This window comes from Coenobita brevimanus, chromosome 70, assembly GCF_032717465.1.
Source record: "Coenobita brevimanus isolate Jiangsu-jjx chromosome 70, ASM3271746v2, whole genome shotgun sequence".
Classification (NCBI taxonomy): domain Eukaryota; kingdom Metazoa; phylum Arthropoda; class Malacostraca; order Decapoda; family Coenobitidae; genus Coenobita; species Coenobita brevimanus.
This window is the reverse complement of record NC_137023.1, coordinates 21,459,473-21,478,721: the sequence shown is the minus strand read 5'-3', so window position 1 is coordinate 21,478,721 and position 19,249 is coordinate 21,459,473.

Sequence of the window (19,249 nt, the reverse complement as noted above, 5' to 3'; positions counted from 1 at the left end):
AAGATTCTGATGAAGATGGCGACGATGATGCGGACTCCTCTCAGCGTGACACTACTCCAGCCATCCCCAAACTGAGCGCACTGCGGGAACACGTAGAGTTCGTTCTTGACTACCTGGAACACCCAGAATGCGACAGGGAGATGGGGCCCTTGGGACTTGTGGAGGAAGTGCGTGTTTTCAGGCAGCTCATCATTAATCACCAAAATCGTTGTTCCTTGCATCAATCAATCATTGACAGCTTTTTCAGACCCGTGACCCCCACTGTGCCCAGCCCTGGCTCCACACCATTGCCTCCCCAAGAGAGGCCCTCATCCTCCAAGCCACAGCCTAGCACATCAGGCACGGTGGAGTCACCACTTGACGTGAGTTTGCGCCTCACTTTAGAGTCGTCTGCAGTGGGTACTCCATCACCACGACCCAGCGACACACCCCTAGGCCACCTGCATCAGCTACTCTCAGCCTCTGACAGTGAATAAACAGCAAGCACTCGTCACTAGACCACACGGGAATTTACAGTGTTGTGCAGTGAAAAAAACAGTGTGTAGTGATAAGAAATTAGAATTGTGAGTGCAAAGACTAAAGTCCAGAGTGCAACACTGATTGTATTGACGTTCATGGAGCGTAAATTAGACTAGAGTGTGTAATGTTAAGAAAATGAATTTATGAGTGCAAAGACTTAAGTGCAGAGTGCAACACATATTTCATTAAGGTGCAATGGAGCACAAGTAAGACTAGAGTGTGCAGTGTTAACAGAATGGAATTTAGAGTGCAAATGACTAAGTTCAGTGCAAGACTTCATGTACAGTGTACCGCAGGTGCTTCAGGTGCTCATTTTTTACTGTCAGAGTCTGAGAGCAGGCTGGTTATTCATCGAGATGGCCAGGGACTTGTTTTAAGTACCCAAAATGTTTCATATTGTACTGTACTTTCCATACTTACCTCTAAAACGTCATTTCATTCTTTAATGTCCCTTATTGGTGTCAATAGGGTCTTAGGTACTATGCATGTGCAGTAGGGAGGTGTTTTTCTGAGTTAGGCTAGGTTAGGGTCCATAAGTACCAGTCCAGGAGCCAGGGACTTGTTGTAAGTACCCAGAATGTTTAATGTTGTATAAACTCACCTCTAAAACCTCATTCTCTGATTCTTTTGCATTTACTTCAGTCTTTTATGTCCCTTATTGGTGTGATTTAGGTCTTAAAGAGGGGCTATGCATGTCCAGAGGGAGTTGTATAGGTGTTTTTCTGAGTCAGGGTAGGTTAGGGTCCATAAATACAAGTCCAGGAGGCTGGGGCCCACTTTCCGGATGGGACCACTTTCCGGACATGCTTTTGACTCTACATCGGAAAGTGGAAAGATTACTAATATATATATGTATGTATATATATATATATATATATATATATATATATATATATATATATATATAATGTATATAATATATATTATATATATATATATATATATATATATATATATATATATATATATATATATATATATATATATTACATAGCCTATGATTTCATCATCCTTTGTGTAATTTTAACGAACAGTATGCTGCATGTTTGATTACGAGCGTGTTCTGCCTCAGTCCCCCCCTTCTACCGTTATAGTAGAGTAAGTCGTCCTTTCTGTTGTTCAGAGCGGGATTGTCAACTCTTTGTCCCCATGGCTTCATTTGCGCGTCCTTCTTACAAGTTGTATCAAGCTCTGCTGGCCCCTATATAATGAGCTCAGTCTCTACATTATTGCCACATAGATCTGCTCCTCATTTTGTTCACATCTCTGTCCTCCCCTTTACAGTTATTGTTGTGAGTGCTCAGGAAGTCTCCAACCATCTAGCAGCTGTGTAATTTGAGTATAACTGTTGTTGCATTATTTCCTTGTACTGTATAGCATAAGGTGTTGATTTGTAGGCCTGGTGAGTTTTTTTTTGTGATTTGTGTGGGATTCATTTTGTCAGCCAGTTTTAATACTATTTTGTATCTGTAATAATTTATCTTGCATTAACTGAGCATTACCCAGTGTATTTTCATTTTATCAGGGCTGACTTAGGTAAATTTACTCTTGCTAATTTCATGTTAATAGAGGCTATTGCAGTTAACCATATATTTAACCTGTTTTTGCCATTACATTATCCTTATGAGTCCTGAATGTTTTGTTGTTAGTTTGAGCATTAAACTTTAACTTGTAATTTTACCTAACTCTTTTGTTTTAAACCTGGAACTTTACGGGACAGTAGTGATTTTTAGTATTCTCATTTAAAGTGTACATTATCTTTCGCTGTTCCGTAACAATATATATATATATATATATATATATATATATATATATATATATATATATATATATATATATATATATATATATATATATATATATATATATATATATATCATCTCATCAGCCGTTTGAGTGTCCACTGCAGGACCGGCCTATCCCGACCGAACTGGGGACGATACAGCCAATATATTTCTATCAAGTGGCTTAGGCTGTCTGGTAGAGACTGTATGTACGGTGAGAAGTGCTTGTAAGTGTAATTGTAGTGTTGGAGTGGCTTTGGATGTGTGTGTAGTCTGTGAACCAAGTGTAATCGGCCCACACAAGCCGACTGGGTGCAAGCATTCTTTATAGTATGCGACACTGGTTCAACCACAGCATCCCTGATGTCCGCCAAGCAGTACGTGGCCAGAAGAACGCTCCCAAAGTTCATAACTCTGGCGGGGTGCGAACCTTCGTTCTTTAGTGTACGAAAACGCACATTTTACCACTGTATCACAGAATCTCTCTCTCTCTCTCTCTCTCTCTCTCTCTCTCTCTCTCTCTCTCTCCATTCACCCACAGACACACAAGTCGAACTTCCATACTTCCCTGTGACCTTGATCTTTGGCTCTTTGCTTTCGAATTTGAATCCTACCGTTCTTTCATGACCCTTAACATTTCCGGTATATTCCGGAATTACACCCAACTAATGGAAACTGGAAATAATATGTTCACCATTGAACTGATGCAGTTTGATATAATTTCGATTCTATACACATCCGTCGCAAATGTATTTTTCATTTATTAGTAACATTAGGTGGGAGATGCTGTCCTTTGTTGGAATTAGGTTATGTTAGGTTTGGTTATATCAGGGTCAGTTCATGCCATGGATGCTGTTAAAGATGGAGATAGGACTTGGAGAATCTTCCTCCTCCAGTCCTCCCCACCCCCCGACACACACACATACTTCTTTAACAAGTACGTTCAAAAAGCACTTGCGGCGGATGCCCGTAGAAGAAAAAGTACATGGAATCACTTAAGCTTAGTTATATCATTTTTAATGTCGGTCAGATGGTTGTACTGTAATGATTCCAGTAAGTCAGCCTACCACATTTCCACCAAGTTCGGTTGAAACTGAACAACAACTGTTTAATTTGACCCTGCCCTTTGACCGTTCCTGGTTACCAAGACCTTCGATTAATTGTTCTCAAAATCGAATCCTTGTATTGTTGCCTTATCCTCAGTTATTGCACAAGTGATGGTCTAAATCAAATAAATAGCGTTTCAGTTGACATCTCCAGCAGCCTTCTCCTTTGATCTCGTTCTCGAAAACAACAATTTACACCATGGCTGTCCCATATACGTCCCATCAAGTTTGGTTAAATCCAGGTAATATATGTGTATATATTTTTACATTCTATTTGGTGTCAAACACACCCAAAAATCGAACTTCGATCTTACCCCGTGACCTTGACCATTGATTGATTATTCTAAACAAATTACCCATTTCATTCTTGCCTGACCCTCAGCCCTTCCCAGAAGTTTGATTTTTATTGTATAAAGCTGATAAATCTGATTTTGCTTTACCAGTCCAGTGACCTTGACTTTTGACATACTTCTCTGAAAAAAAAAAGAAAAAAAAAAGGCTACTATAGTGGTTGACGCTAAATCCTTCCACGAAGTTTGTTAAAATCGAATAAAAGCTGAATCATTTATCTTAACACACACACACACACACACACACACACACACACACATATTTTATAATATATATATATATATATATATATATATATATATATATATATATATATATATATATATATATATATATATATATATATATATATATATATATATATATATATATATATATATATATATATATATATATATATATATATATATATATATATATATATATATATATATATATATATATATATATACCCCGTACTGCTAAACATTTTGGTTGGTATGTTCCAGCAGGGGCACAAATAACCAAACCACCTTCCTCAGCTGTTAGAAATCACTCCATAGGTTATGATCATCCATTCACAGCGACGATGTTATCAGTATTGGGTACAAGTTCAAGGGAGGAGGACCTAACAATTATGGAATCCACACATAAAAAAATAGAGAGGCCCTTCATTGAATCCCTTGAGACCAGTGGTCAGCTACTTTAGGAGTAGGCAGGTTTGCTAATTCTGGTTTTATATTATTTTTATTATGTATTAATATCAATGTCTTTGAATATTTTACGTTGTAGGATTCTTTTTAAATCGACAAATCTTGGTAGACATAATAGTCGTTTTGAAATTTTACTACATGGCTGATATCATCGTCGTTTTCTTCGAACTTAAATCGTAAGGTTTATTGCTTTTCTACACCCACCCCCCTTTGTATAAATGACTATAATTTTACGTATATATATATATATATATATATATATATATATATATATATATATATATATATATATATATATATATATATATATATATATATATATATACACGAGCAAATACATAAAGACATAGATATTGAGATACGGTCAAACAGATACAGAGAAGGAGAATGTCCCAATGCCTATACTTAAAGCATTTTTTATCAAGTTAGGGAGGTTTTGTACAAGTGAAAATGTTTTTAACTCTTTCAGTGAAAGAGGGTCATTTTACTTTATTCTATCAGACACTTCTTCCCCTCTTTGGAGAAACCATTCCTGTTGCAGGAGTTAGATGCAGTGTGCATTAATCCCTCCACCATCGGGATGCTCACATATGTTGATAAGATTCATATGATAACACCATATAGATAACTACATAATGACAATCTTCAAAATATAAAGGGTAAGACAGCATCTTGGCATTCCAGTTCAGTATAATAATAATCTGTGTTTTTATATAGCCGGACGCCTTGATCCCGTTAGGGGTGGCTACAAACAAAACGCCACCATGTTACCCTGTTCCCTGCCATTACGTTGCCCTTTCCCAGACTCACATCCCCCATTATCATATACCTCTCCTCTCCATCCCTCCATCTCATCCGTGATCTTCTTCTCTCTCTCCTCCCCTTCCACCGTACCTACATACACTCTCCTCGTTAGTTGCTCACTGTCCATCCTCTCCATATGGTCAAACCACCTCACTGTATTTCTCCCAACGCTTTCTGTCAGTTCCACATCCACACCACAATGCTGCTTCACGTCCTAATTTGTCAGTCTGTCTATCCATGTAATTCCACATCCTCCTCTCAGATAACTCGTTTCCACTGTTCTCTTGATTTGTGTTCTTCCAACTAGATCCAAGCTTTGTTTCTATACGTTAGAGGTGGTCTCACAATACTATTTTGCGGTGACTTTTTAAATTCCATGCTTATTTCACTATTTCTTACCACTGCATTCAAAGAACCAACAAACTTTCATTCCTGTTGTACTTTTTCAAGCACTTCAACCTCAAACCTTCCATCACTATTCATCACACTACCCAACTACTGAAATGCACTCACATTTTCCATTTCCTCACCATCCAGCCTCTCTGTGCATTCAGTTACTTCATTTCTCTCGAAGACTACAACTTTTCTCTTCCATACATTCACCTTTAGAATCCGTTTCTTACATACTCTCCCAAATTCATTCACCAACCATGCAGTTCCCCTTCGTCATCACTTAACAATACAGTATCATACGCAAACAACAGAACAGGAAGTTAGAAAACGCTGCCCTCTCTCATTAATGCCGTTCCAACATCCACTGTCCTACCTTGTAAATCTTTTCTAACTCCCCACACATACAGATTGAACAACCATGGTGACATGGCATCACTGCTTCAATCCAATAATCAGAAAGAAAAATTCACTTGGTTCACCAACCACATGCACTGCACCCCAAGCACCATCATACATACTCTTCATGACATTCAATAGCCTCCCATTTACTCCATACATCCTTAAGGTTTTCCACATTCCATGTTTATCCACTCCGTCATATGTTTTCTCCAATTCCATGAATGCCGCATACAAACTCTTTCCATTTCTAAGAAACTTTTCCACTAAACACCTTAGCATGAATATCTGATTTTCACAACCCCTTCCCTTCCTAAAAACCATCCTTTTCTTCTCCAACTAATTCCTGGGTAATTTCCCTAACTCTGTCATTAAGTATCCTTCCAAATGCTTTTCCTAGTACACCAAGAAGACAGACACATATGTGTCTATCACACACTTCTTTTATCCCACATTCCTTTGTAAGGGGAAAAATTATACCTGACTTCCGAACCTCTGGGACTCCACCTTCCTCCTAGGTCAATCTGTACATCTCCCATATCCATTCTATGCGTTCTTCTTTTCCACCACAGCATGTCTCACTTCATTCCTCCATTCTGTTCTTTGCACCCTCGTTTGCCTTCACTTCACCCCACACACCAACTCATATACTGCACAGATTACTTTTGTGAATACCTTGAGCATGCCTTCCACCTCCCCCTTCTGCTCCAAATCATATTTAGGCTACCCAGTCACTGCTCCACTTCCCTCTTATATTCTGCCATTTCTTCATCCTTTCAACCCCGTTTGTGTTGACTGCCTCCTCCTTCCCTTGCTCTCCTTCGATTTATCCATCGCATTTGTACCTTGACTTTCACCACCACACACACACGCACACACACACACACAAACACACACACACACACACACACACACACACACACACACACACACACACACACACACACACACACACACACACACACACACACACACTCATAGTCAGTCATTGCCTTCCGTTCACTCACTTCACCACCCATCCTTTACATCATTAGCCATTACTCCAGTGGATCATTTTGTGCCTAAAGAAGATATTGGCCATCACCAGCCTCCTTTCCACACAAATGTCCACTACAGTACTACCATTCTCATACACTTCTGCAGGCACAACCCACTCACCAACTACTTCATCCACTTTCACACTCCCTATTTTTCCATTCATATCTCCAGTCAAATACACTCCCCCAGTCCTCTCAAAATCATTAATGCATGCCTCCACATATGCCCAGAACTCTTCATTCACCCTGCGCACGGTATTCTGTTGAAGCATATACACATACAGTCGTCCACGCTTCTATTCCTACTTTCAGTCTTACCGACACAAGCCTTGAACCAGCTGACCCATAATCTCTTATATTCTCCTTCCACATCCTACATACAACAATACACTCACCCTCCTTTGCCCTCCCATTCTCACCTACTTTAACACATATATCCAATCCATAATCTTACTCTCACACTGTCCCCTTGCCATTTGGTCTCAATTAACCCACTTATGTCCACTTTTGCATCCTCACACCCCTCACATTTCACGTTGAATTTTGCACCATGTCCTTTGTCCGGTCCTTGGTCGTCACCTGTTGGTCAGTAACGGTCTGAGACATTTTGTTTGCCTTTTTTGTTTTGTTTTCCTGGGAAAGGAACAAACCCTCCGCCAACCCACTGTTGACAAGTAGGGAACATATGTGTCTTGAGAATAAAGTTACCATCCAGCATATTAAAAAAATTCCTGGCTTACAGAAAATCCCGTTGCTTTACATGGGATGATAATCTTAATGGTTTTCTGTAATTCAGGAAACCATTTACAACGCTGGATGGTAAACATATAACCAGTCCGTACGTGTTTCCTTCGTGTAAGCAAGTGGACTGGCGGAGGGTTAGTGCCCCTCCCCGTAAATCAACTAACTCACTGCAAACGGCCATCCCTTACGGGATTATGGTTTCTGGCTATAGATAGATAGATTACAGCTCAATAATCCGTTTGTGCGCATTTCAGTTCTTACAGTTATAGTCTATCTGCGCGATTTTCTTTATCCTCAGTATACTGTACATCCTGATCTATTTAAAAAAAACATATGTAATTTACTTAGCATATGCCTATAGTATATATATATATATATATATATATATATATATATATATATATATATATATATATATATATATATATATATTAGTTTACTTTAAACATAATAAAGGCAATTTGGAGTGGGCACTGTACTGGTAGGTGGGAGAGTGGTGCAATTGCGTGGGTGGTGTCCGTAAGTGGGGGTTGTAGTTGGGAAGATGATGTAGGTGGGTAGTTGGTGTAGGTGGGAGGGTGGATTTTTTTTTTTTTTTTAATACGAGGAAGAAGGAACCAAAGGCTGAGCCCTCATTAACGTTCCTTCCAAGAAAGAAACAAAAACAGTACAAAAGAGAGCCAAATTCAAGATCCATTCATTTCGAGATGCCTGGACACACTGCGTTTGAAAGACTGGAGATCATAGGAAGTAGGAAATACAGACCGAGGGAGACAGTTCCAGAGATGACCTGTTGCATAAATGAAGGACTGATACTAACGGTTAACTCTTGCATTAGAGACCTGGACAGCAAAGGGATGAGAGTTTGTTGCATGACGGGTGCTACACTCCTGTAGTAGAGATGGAGGGATGCAAGCAGACAGTTCAGAGGAGCAGTGACCATTGAAGTAGCGAGAGAAAAGAGATAAAGAGGCAACAGTGAGGCGAAGAGACAAAGGTTGAAGGAAGCCAGTAAGAGGAGGAGAGTTGATGAGACGAAAAGCCTTTGACTCCACCCTGTTGAGAAGAACTGTGTGTGGGGAGCCTTCCCGCACATGAAAGTTGTACTCTAAACAGGGGCAAATAAAACTCATGTATAAAGGCAACAACTGTGTAGGAGTAAAGAAGGCACGGAGTCGGCTTAGCACACCGAATCTCTTGGAAGCAGATTTCACAAGAGATGTAATATGATCTTTCCTAGATAAGTCCTGTGTGAATGAAACCCCAAGCATGTTCAAGGATGATGCAGGATTGATCTGAATATTATTAAATTTTAGTGGGTATTCCTGTGGAAGATCTTGAAGGGTTGATAGGTGTAAACTGAGTCTTTGATGCATTAAAAACAACAAGATTACTTTTACCCCAGTCAGAGATACGAGCCAAGTCAGACATCAGGTGTGCCATAGCCTCATCCCGTGTTTGTTGAAGAAACTGCTGAGATGGACGTTGTGAGAACCAAATGGAAAGGTGAAGGGTGGAATCATCAGCGTATGAATGGATAGGGTTAGATGTACAGGTTAGAAGATCATTGATGAACAAAAGGAAGAGAGTTGGTGATAGGACAGAGCCCTGAGGAACACCACTATTAATAGATCTAGGAAAAGAACAATGGCCGACTACAAGAGTGGATATAGGACGACCGGAAAGAAAGCTGGCGATGAAGGCACAGATAGGATAGAAACCGTAAGAGGGGAGTTCGGATATTAAAGATTTATGCCAGACTCGATCGAAAGCCTTTGAGATGTCAAGCGCAATGACAAAGCTTTCACCAAAGTCTCGAAAGGAGGATGACCAGGAATCTGAAAGGTAGGGGAAAAGATCGCCAGTGGTGCGTCCCTGACAGAAACCATACTGACGATCAGAAAGAAGGTTCTAATTGGAAAGATGGTTTAAATTTTTTCTGTTAAGAATGGTCTCAAACACTTTTGAGATACAGGATGTTAAAACAATTGGACGATAGTTAGAGGGTTGGGAACGGTCACCTTTCTTTGGGACCGGTTTAATGAGTGCAAACTTCCAGCAAGGAGGAAAGGTACAAGTGGAAAGACAAAGGCGAAAGAGTTTACCTAGGCAGGGTGTAAGCACAGAAGCATAGTTCTTGAGGACAACAGGAGGGACCCCATCAGGCCCATATGCCTTGTTAGTATTGAGTCCAATGATGAGAGAAAATACATCAGCTGAAGACATTTTAATGTCAGCCATGAGGAAGTCAGAGGGAGGAAGTGATGGAGGAACAGCACTGGAATCATCTAAGGTGGAATTGGAGGAGAAAGTCTTAGCAAAGAGATCTGATTTATCAGTAGAAGAAATAGCTACAGAGCCATCAGAGTAGAAAAGAGGAGGGAAGGATGATGAGGTAAAGTTGTTAGAAAGGTTTTTGGCAAGGTACCAAAAGGAGCGGGAAGAATTCGAGTTGGAGAGTTGAGAGCATTTAGAACGGATGATTTTACCTTTTGCAGGGCGAAGAACAGACTTAGCACGATTCCGGACAGAAACATAGAAAAGATGTGATTCAGGGCTGGGTTGGCTTCGGTACCTTCTGTAGGCCCTCTCCTTGTTGTGGACAGCATTAGAACAAGCGTGATTAAACCAATGTTTTCTTCCATTAGTCAGAGGACATGAGAAAGGAATGTATGCTTCCATGCCCGAAAGAATATCCGTAATGTGCAAGGCACACTCAGATGGCTCCCGACCACGGAAGCAATAATTATTCCATGGAAAACCAAAGAACTACAGCCTGAGGGTCCCCCAATCTGCAGCTCCAAAGTGCCACAGACAACGTTTCTTTGGAGTGTCCACAGGCCGCACTGGAGCGATAGGAGAGGTTAAAGTAACAAGGTTATGATCAGAGGAGCCCAAAGGAGAGAAAAGATTAACAGTGTAAGCAGAAAGATTAGTTGTAAGGAAGAGGTCAAGTAAATTGGAGCTCTCTCCAAGACGGTCAGGGATACAGGTTGGATGCTGTATAAGCTGCTCTAGGTCATTAAGGATAGAGAAGATGAAGGCTTGTTCACCAGATGGATCAGTGAAAGGAGAGGAGAGCCAAAGGTGGTGGTGAACATTGAGATCTCCTAGAATGGAGATTTCAAACAAAGGGGAAATGGATAGAATGTGTTCCATCATAGAAGTAAGATAGCCGAATAATTTTTTATAGTCAGCAGAATTAGGAGATAAGTAAACAGCGCAGATTACATAGTCAGAGAATGACAGGAGAGCCGAAGCCAGAGAGTAGAGAATTCAGAAGAAGCAAGTTCAGGAACACGAGAGCAAGATAGGTCGTCGCGTACATATACGCAACATCAACCTTTGGCTTTGAAATGAGTATAGAGAAAGTAGGAGGATATAGAGAAGGGTTTGCTGTCAGTTGCCTCAGACAGCTGAGTCTCAGTAAGAATGAGAAGGTGAGGTTTAGAAGAGGAGAGTTGGTGTTCAACAGACAGAAAGTTAGAGGAAAGTCCGCAAATGTTGCACAAATGAAGAAGAAGTGAGTCAGACAGTGGATCCAGGCAACTCAGAGTGTCGTTACCGGGAGAGGGGCGGATGGTTGGGGCATTTATGGTCCCTCCCTCCCTTGGGGACTCCGAGGCATTGTTGTTTTGCGCCATTTTTCTTTTATTTAATTTAAAGGAAGTGTAGTGTGTACTGTACATGTAGTTTAGTGATGATAGTTAGAGAAACTTGTATTGGAGTGCATGCTGGCCTACTCTCTGTGTTACTGAAACACTGATCAAGTTCAGCAAAGGGGGATGGTCAGGAACTAGTTCTGAGGGCTGATGAAACGGGAGCTCCAGCTCTCCCTGTCATCAGCTTTCCATCCACCTTGGGAGTACTGCCCTGCTCGTCCGGTGTATGTGATAGGAAGCGGTAGGAGAAACACACTGAGTTGATTTGGCCGTGTGGAGAGGATGGAGATTGAGAGACTGACGAGGAGACTGTATGCGAGTGACGTGAAGGGGGGGGAGAAGGAGGGGAAGGCCAAGGATGAGGTGGAGGGATGGGATGGAGACGTATATGAGAAAGGGGTGTGTGAGCTGGGAGCAAGGAAATGAAATGGCGCACACACACACACACACACACACACACACACATATATATATATATATATATATATATATATATATATATATATATATATATATATATATATATATATATTGTGTTTGTGTGTATGAGAGAGAAAGAGATTATTATTTTTTTTAAATAAGTAACAGAACGGAGGAAGGAAAAACAAATGAGTAAAAAAAACAATCCATACAACAGATTACTGGCATCCTCCATTCATAAAATGTCTGTAACAGTTAGGCTTGAACAGCTGTGGGTTGAAATTTGGAGGGAAACAACTCTGGGGAAGCGAATTCCAGAGAGATGCAGTTCGGGGAATGAAAGAATTCTGATAGGCAGAAGTTCTGCAATATGGTTGAGTGACATTCCAGTCATGAGCGCTACCAGATGCCCGTGTAGCACGAAGGAAGGCATGGAGAGGTGGCACCATGGACGCAACTTCGTCTGAGCATTTGCCAAAAAAATATCTGTAAAATAATGCAAGGGAGGCGACATTCCTTTTTACTTGCAGGGGAGGTAGTTTATATGTAATAACAGGGTTATTAATGATTCTAACAGCTTTGTTCTGAATTTTGTCTAGTTGTCTTAATGCTACCTCTCCACAACCATTCCACAAGGGTGAGCAATATTCAAGCTGAGAGCGCACATGACTCTTATAAATTATAGCTAACTGCTCATCGGCGAAGAAGTTACGGACTCTGTACAATAATCCAAGTTTCTTTGAGGCAGTTTTAGCAAGTGATCTGACATGAGAGGTCCAGCTGAGGGCACTGTGAAGTGAGATGCCAAGAATTTCAATACTCTTGGAGATGGGAATATTACTACCACTGAAGGTAATGTATGAATCTGGCAATATCTGTCTATTAGTAAACTGTATATATTTAGTTTTACTAGCATTAAAAGAGAGGAGGTTGTTTTGTCCCCATTCACTGATTGTAGATAGATTTTGATTTATGGAGATGACTGTACTGAGTTGAGAGGTAGAGATATTAGACTTTGTAAATGGGTGTCTGAGTGTGAATGAACTATGTAGTGTTGAGTCATCTGCATATGAGTGAATGGGATTGTGAGTGACAGATAAGAGATCATTAATATGAACCAGAAATAGGGTTGGCGCCAGAACTGATCCCTGTGGCACGCCGGAGTTAACTGAGTGGAAATTCGAATATACATCATCTACTTTTACTCTTTAGATTATGCAGATGATATAGTTTTGATTTGTGATGGGCCAGAAGAGATGCAGAGAGTGTTGGACTGTTTGGTGAGTGAAGGTCGCAAGGTGGGTTTGGTTATTAATTGTGGAAAAACTGAAATAATCAATATGAATATGGAAAATGCGCAGGAATGTGTACTTATTTAGCCAAGGATGGTTCTTTGAACTTTGAATTCGAGGAAAGGTTAAAGAAGGCTAATCAGGCAATGGGAATGCTTAAAAATATTTGGAATAATAACAATTTTTCTGTGTATACAAAAATCAAACTTTATAAGGTAATGGTTAGGAGTATCTTAATTTATGGACACGAGTCTTGGTACAGCACAGTGACTATGGAAAATAAATTCTTGGTGTTTGAAAACAAAGCACTTAGAAGAATATTAGGAGTTAAGTGGTGGGAAAGGATACCAAAAAGTAGAATTAGAGAAATAACGGGAGTGCAGCCGGTCGATGAATATGTTAGGTTCTCACGATGGAAGTGGCTAGGACATGTGTATAGGAGACAGGGAATAGTACGAGGTACACCAGGGTGGGTGGCACTTGGTAGGAGAGGTAGAGGAAGGCCAAAAGAGACGTGGGTGAGGACAATGAGACGGGAAGCTGGAGATGAGTGTTGGGGAGATCTTGAGGAGTTAGCACAAGATAGGATGTGGTGGTGTGAGTTCATCGAGGCCCTATGCATCCCCGAGGGTGCCACAGGAAATGATTGATTGATTGATTGACTTTTACTCTTATTTTCCTGTCACTAAGATATGAAGAAATCAAAGGAACAAAAGACGTTAGTCCATAGCAAGGGAGTTTGGACAGCAGGGAACGGTGCCATACTCTGTCGTAAGCTTTAGAGATATCAAGAGCTACTGCATGAGTTTCTCCAAAAAGATCAATTGATTGATGGATGGTATGAGTTAAGACATTGAGTACGTCAATCCTGGATCTTTCGTGGCGAAATCCGTATTGTCTATCAGTAATTAAGTTGTTGGATTCAAGATGTTTTACAATGTGCTTATCAATTAAAGTTTCAAATACCTTACCAAGAGAAGATGTGACAGCTATTGATCTGTAATCGAAGGGGTCAGACGAACTTCCTTTCTTCGGAATTGGGTGGAAATTGGCTTCTTTCCATGAATTTGGGAATAAAGAAGTACGTATGCATAGTCTGAATAATTTAGCTAGGACAGAGGCAAGTTCAGGGGAACACTTTTTCAAAACAATTGGCGGAATTCCATCTGGGCCTGGAGCTTTGTTGGTAGGTAAATTGTCTAGGATGGATTTTACGTATCTTGTCTGTATTTTAAGTGGGGCAATTTCGGGAGAATCAAGCTCCAGTACTGGGACATTCTGGCTGGTATCGTCTATGGTAGAGTTTCTGGCAAAGGTACTGGCAAAGATATCTGCTTTTCCACGTGGGTCATTTGTAATGTTGCCATCTGAAGATTTTAGTGAGGGAATGGAAGATGACTTGTTAAAGTTATTATTGAAAGAATTAAGAGTTGACCAGAAAATTCCAGTGTCATTAGGGTTGTTAAGTAGTTTTGATGCTTGCTTTTGAAGAAAGTTTGATTTAGATAGATTTAATACAGCTTTTGCATGATTTCTAGCAATTTTAAATTGGGAGAGTGATTCAAATGTTTTTTATTTTAAGTAAGAGTTATATGCTAATGACTTTTGGGCTGTTGCTCTGGCACAATTGCAATCAAACCATTTTGGAGAGTTCGATCTTTTAGTGAACTGTTGACTTGGGGTGAATAAATCCATACCAGCTAGTATTAAGTCACAAATGTGAGACTGGGTAGAATTGGGAACACTAGAGAAGAAAGACTGCCATGGAATGTCAGCAAGATAATTTATAAATCCATCCCAGTCTACCCTATCAAAGTGCCATCGGGTCACCCTGACAGGTTCAGAACGGGGAGGTGTGGAAGGGTTAACTAATGAGGCTTTGATGAGATTGTGGTCAGAGGATCCAAGTGGTGACAGTACCTCTATCCTGTATTGATCTGGATTATTTGTCAGGAATAGATCCAAGAGATGGGCATTATGGTCAGGATTATCAGGTATTCTAGTTTGCTTTACCAGCTGGGTGAGATTAAACGATACCGCAAACAGCTCGCACTCCAGACCAGCGTCGTCAGTCCAGGCAGAATGCAATAACCATTCAACATTATGTATGTTAAAATCACCCAAAATGGTAATTTCGGTGCCAAGGGCAAGGTTAAGGTTACTCAACTGAGTGGATATGGAATCAAATACACTGGGTTCCGAAGAAGCATTGGGGGAACGATAAACTACACAAATATATTTGTCCTTTATGTCTTCCCTGGCCTTATTTTACCTTGGGAAACCACATTTTGAGCGAGGGTAGACCTCCTCTCCGAGTCGCATAGGTAGAGTGGAAAATATAAAGATCTCTATCTAGACCGGAAAAGGGGGGAGGAAGGTTTTAATTGATCCCCTTGTATTCTATGTTATTATAACCATGACGGGTTACTGAAGTCGTCTGTGTAAATGAGACGGGCGTGTACGTGAGTTGGTAATGCAGGTGAGAGAGTGCTGTGGTGGTATGGTTGGCACTGGTTGGTGGGTAGGTGGTGAAGGTAATAGGGTGAAGTATGTAGGGACTTGGCACAAGTGAGGAGAAGAGCACACTCTTAAGGTAGACCTCCACGTAGACAAGGTTTTAGTCAAGGAGGGAATAGTCAAGGTCCGAGTTATCCCCGTACTAGGGTGTAAATATTGATTTTGGTTTCGTAGTTTGCTTTTACCATAATAATGGCAATGTCGAGTGGGTACTTTACCGGTAGGTGGGAGAGTGGTATAATTGTGTGGGTGGTGTAGGTGAGTGGACAGTGTAGATGTCAGGGTGATGTAGGTGGGTGGTTGGTGTTGGTGGGAGGATGGTTTAGGCGGGTGGACTGTGTTGGTGGTTGGGTGCTGTTGGTGAGAAGGTGATGTAGGTGGGTGGGCGGTGTAGGTGGGACAGTGGCGTAAGAGGGTTGATGGTATAAGTGGACGGGTGATGTAGGTGAGTGGGTGGCGTAGGAGAATGGAGGGTGTAGTTGGATGGGCACTGTAAGTGGGTGGGTGATGTAGGTGGATAGTTGGTTTAGGTGTTTGGGTTATGATAGCGTTATTGATATTGGTAGTGGTGATGGTTGTGGTAATGATAGCTGGAGAGATGATAGTAGTTGTGCTCATGGTGGTAATAGGAATGACAGCGATAGGGATGATGGTGGTATCGCAGTGATTATTGTAGTTGTAATAATGTTATTAGCAGTGAACTTGGTGGAATTATTGTTTATATATTATTGATCAGATGATCTGAAAGATATTAAGAACGCAGATAAGGCACCGCTTGGTGGACATGAAATATGATTAATGCACTAGTTCTAAATAACCCGGGTATGTACAGTCACTCATAAAAGAAACGACCCCCCCGGCCAAGACACCTTTCAACCAATATGATATCGGTCCTGGTAACACTGTAAATGACGTCAGGTGTGGGGGTGTGAAGCTGCGTTTGGGGGAAGTTCATTCAAAGTTCATTCTAAGTGTGTCGAGCCCATTCATTTAACCCTTGAGGCCGGGGGTTTCATTTGCATCTTATTCCTGTCACCGGCTGACGATTTTATTCAGCTAATGATAAACTTTTTCAAATGTGTTGGGTTACATACATATGCCTTGATAACAAGTCAGATATAATGTATGTTTGGCTCGAAATGTGGATTGACGCAGTGTTTCGTGCAGATTAACTCCGCCCTCCTCTCAAACACCCCTCCTCATCCCCCCATATGGCTGACGTCAAATACACTGTTACCAACACTGAATACCCCGAGTTATATCGCCTCTAACGCAGGGGGGGTCTTTTCTTTTATGAGTGACTGTACATAATCAATCAATCTATCTATCTATCTATCTGTCTATAAAGTATATTTATAGAAAAATATATATGTACATCTCTCTCTCTCTCTCTCTCTCTCTCTCTCTCTCTCTCTCTTCATTCATCATTCATCCAATCTTACACTGCACCATGAGGAGCGTAGGAGCCCGAGGCTAGGCAAGTTAGTCATGACATTTAAGATGCGTGAACAACCTCACACATCCCTGAGTGGCATTACATGAGCAATAAACCCCAAACACCCCTTGGATATAAACCTTCACCGGCTCAATCCGATTGGAGCGCCGTAATTACCCACTAAACCAACAGGCACCAAAATTTGGTGATATGGTTACCACCCAGCGCAGTAAATGGTTCTCTGGTGTACAGGAAACCATCGGCTTCTCACTCAGTGTAGAGTCACCCACAGGCAGAAGGAAGAGGAAAGAATGAAGGAAAGAAAGACAGACGACTATGGAAGGAAAGAAGGATGGAGGAGAGGAAAGGGCAGACACCCGAGAGCACCACTACATCGAGTGAGTGGATGGTGAGCGCCCCCACCTACCACAAATACATGCATATATATATACATATATATATATATATATATATATATATATATATATATATATATATATATATATATATATATATATATATATATATATATATATATATATATATATATATATTTTGAGCCTCTGTGGTCCGATGATAAAGTGTGCGTTTTTGTTCCCTCAAGAACGAGGATTCGCGCCCAGCCAGGGTAATAAACTTTGGGAGCATTCTCCCAATCATGTACTGGTTTGGAGGACATAAGGGGTGCTGTAGTTGAATCAGTGTCGCATACTCCAAAATTTGCTTACGCTCAGTCGGCTTGCGCAGGCCGATATATATATATATATATATATATATATATATATATATATATATATATATATATATATATATATATATATATATATATCATCGTCCGGACCTCCCTTCCAATCTTAAGACAAGGTGAGGAGTAACAATGTCCAGACAGCAAAAATTTGCCCAATCCAATTGGCCATGCTTCCATTAGCTCACCATACAAGCCCGCCGGAATCGTGGATCTATTTGATACACCACAAACATTCACCACGTTCTGTAGCTTCACATAAACGCAAACGATAGAGCCAATCCGGAGGTTGCCAAGTCCCTGATCATACGCCTGTCCTCACAATATTCATCCAGCCACCTCGATCTCTTGTCACTCCCCTAGACTCACCTACTTCCAAACCTCTCTTCCTCACGCACTCATCCACCATATCCCTCCACCTTTTCCTTGGCCTACCTCGCCATCTCCCTCCTTCAGATTTGCTGAGATATTCCTTTTTCATTACTCTATTGTTATCCATTCTCTGCACATGACCACACAATCTCTGTACGCTCTTCGATTCTGGTGTCCACAAACTTCCTCACTAATCTTTCACGAATCACATTATTTCGTATCCTATCCATTCTCTGTACTCCACATACATTCCTCAGCAGAACCATCTCCACTGCTCTTACTCTTGACTTTTCATTTTCATGCCACGCCATAGTCTCACATCCATATGTTAAAGCTGGCACTAACACACTTTCATGTAAGTCTTGTGCAGCTGAAGCACTCAAGCCTCTGTTTCTTATCAAAGCCTTCATTGCACCAGCTACTTTCATTCCATGTGACACTCTACTTTCCACTTCTTTTGCACATTTTCCTCTCTTTTCTATCACTGTATCCAGGTATTTGAACTCTCTCACCAATTCCAGTCTCTCTCCATTCACAGTAACATCGCACAGGGGGTCACCGTCTCTCTCAGTAACCATCACTTTACTCTTGTCTGCATTTACTATGAAAGCACAACGCTCACAGATATCAGCAAAACTCTGCAATAGTCTACGAAGTTCTTTTCCGGTATTTGCGAGTAGTACTGCATCATCAGCATACAACAATTTTAAGATGTTCCATCGAACACCATTCACTACCAACACTATTCCCGTCCCCATTACTAGTGTTTTTACTTTTCTCATCACCCCATCCATATATATATATATATATATATATATATATATATATATATATATATATATATACACACTGAACAACCATGGCGACACCACACAACCTTGTCGCACGCCCACACCGATTGTGAAACATTTACTTAGATGCCCATTAATCCTTTCACATGCTTCACTGCCATCATAAAAACTCTTGATGGCACCTAGCAA